Source organism: Phyllostomus discolor, chromosome 5 (genome assembly GCF_004126475.2).
Source record: "Phyllostomus discolor isolate MPI-MPIP mPhyDis1 chromosome 5, mPhyDis1.pri.v3, whole genome shotgun sequence".
In the NCBI taxonomy this organism is placed as follows: Eukaryota; Metazoa; Chordata; class Mammalia; order Chiroptera; family Phyllostomidae; genus Phyllostomus; species Phyllostomus discolor.
In genome coordinates, this window is record NC_040907.2 from 52,141,203 (window position 1) to 52,143,675 (window position 2,473).

General features: G+C 41.1%; 1 pseudogene; it reads left to right on the forward strand.

The window, feature by feature from the left end:
- The first annotated feature begins 1,547 nt into the window (after positions 1–1,547).
- Positions 1,548–2,214, forward strand: LOC114497744 (annotated as a pseudogene).
- The last annotated feature ends 259 nt before the right edge of the window (positions 2,215–2,473 follow it).

Below are 2,473 nucleotides of genomic sequence, written 5' to 3' on the forward strand. Positions count from 1 at the left end.
AGCTTCTGGCCAAGCACTGGCAATTTCTCCTAGGTTCCTTGAATGGGGAGGCGTGAAAAACAAAAAGAGAAGCTTGCCTAGGGGGAGCCACATATAGAGATGGACTCTTCCTGCCATGAACCATGCAAGGCTGGCTGGAGGGTAGGGGTGGGTGTGGAGTTTTTTCCAGTTTAAGGGCCACAGGGCAGTGGAAGAACACACAGGTATGGATGAGGAAGTGGTAATGACTCAGACAGCAGCTCTGTTGACCCCATGGCACTTTTGAGGTCAAGAACTGGGTCTTATTCATTATGGATCAAAATCCACCCGGGACTGTACAGGAAATGCAGAGGGATTTGGATTCCTCTAGTAATGAGTTCAGGGGCCAGAGGTCATCAAGATTATTATCCATGCTAAAGCCTGAGGAACTTTAGAAATAAACATCACACGTTGAGGCTCATTGCTACATCCTAGCAAATCTCTCTCACACTGAAAGATTCAGATGAATAGGGCAGTCTGCTTGTGAGAGGGAGATTCTATAAAATTCTTTGGAGGCATGTTTTGTAAAATGACACTGGAACTCTTTACTGAGATTTGGAATGAATTTCCTGAAATTCCTGTCTTATCAGCCAGGAGGCAGTCCAAAAGCATTAAAACTTTGTTGGCATGAAACTGGGAATGTCCAAAATCAGCACGGGTGAGATTTAACTTTTCCATCCAAGATTACAATGATACTGATTTAATTTCAGGTCCAAAATATACCGTTCTGTACTGTGACATCATTGGTGAAAACTATTCAGAATTTGAAATCAGAAGTTTCTTTGTGTCTAAATGAGCACAGGCTTCAAGGTAAAAAATCTTCCAGATGGTTCCAATCATAAAAGTAAAACTTTTCTCTCTTGTTCCCAGAAGCCTACACTGGCCTATTTATTTCATGATTATCTATGGAAAGTTAAGCCCTGTTATTTTGCAGAAGTTCCTCTTTATGAAATTATCAGTAATATAAAGAGCAATTATATAAAATCAAATTATAAAAAGTGATTGCATTCAATACATTTCTAATCTATAATTTTTGTTATCCATTTAAAAGAAAAAAGTGCTGAAAATGTCTGAAATATATTAGAATATGATTTTTGAAGGGTGATCAAACAATTATATGACAAGTAACTAACTGTAGAGATTAGATGCTCCAGTTCCTTTGCAATAGGTTGTCAGTTTTAGCAAATGTGTATCTGACATGAAGCCTAGTCACTGGGGGTACCCCTGATGATTTTTCTAAGTCCACCTTCAGAGATCAAGATAAGTCTGGCATATACTTATCTTTAAAAAAATTATTCAGCTCTCAAGCCCTGGGTGGTGTAGCTCAATGGATTAAGCGCGGGCTGTGAACCAAAGTGTCGCAGGTTTGATTCCCAGTCAGGGCACATGCCTAGGTGGCAGGCCACCGCCCCCAGCAACTGCACATTGATGTTTCTCTCTCTCTTTCTTTCTCCCTCCCTTCCCTCTCTAAAAATAAATAAATAAAATCTTTAAAAAAAATTATTCAGCTGTTTTTCCAGCTGGCACCAAGCCATGGGCATCTCTCGGGACAACTGGCACAAGTGCCCCAAGACTGGGAGCAAGAGAAGGCCCTGCCACAAGAACAAAAAGTATGAGCTGGGGTGCCCTGCTGCCAACACAGAGATTGGCCCTGCCACATACACACAGTTTGTGTGCTCCTAGGCAATAGGAAGTACCGAGCCTTGAAGCTGGACGTGGGCATATTCTCCTGGGGTGCAGAGTGCTGTATGTGCAAAACAAGGATTATTGAGGTCGTCCACAATGCATCCAACAATGAACTGGTTGGTACCAAGACCCTAATGAAGAACTGCATCGTGCTCCTTGACAGCACACCATACCAACAGTGGTTTGAATTCCACTAGACATTGCCCCTGGGCTACAAGAAGGAGGGCCAAGCTGACTCCTGAAGAGGAAGAAATTTTAAACAAAAAACAATCAAAGAAAACTCAGAAGAAATATGATGAAAGGAAAAAGAACGCCAAAATCAGCAGTCTTCTAGAGGAGCAGTTCCAGCAGGATAAGCTTCTTGCAGGCATCACTTCAAGACCAGGCCAGTGTGGTGAGCCGGTGGCTGTGTGCTAAAAGCCAAGGAGCTGGACTTCAATCTGAGGAAAACTAAGGCCTGGAAAGGCCAATAAATCTTCTTCCCTGCTTTCTTTAAAGCTCATGTTAAAATAAACAAAATGGTCATATAGTAAAGGTGTTTATTCTTGGGTAGAAAAAATATTCATTACTTATCATAAATTCAAATTTAACTGGGCATCCTGTACTTTATCTGGCAACATTACTTTGGGGGAACTGGCTGCTTGCCATGACACTAAAGTACTATTGTAATTTTTCATTCTGCATTATACTTAGGTCATTAGGCTTACTTACTCACAAGAGAGAAAAGCAAATTAAATTAGATAGCAAAATATCACTGAATGTGATTACC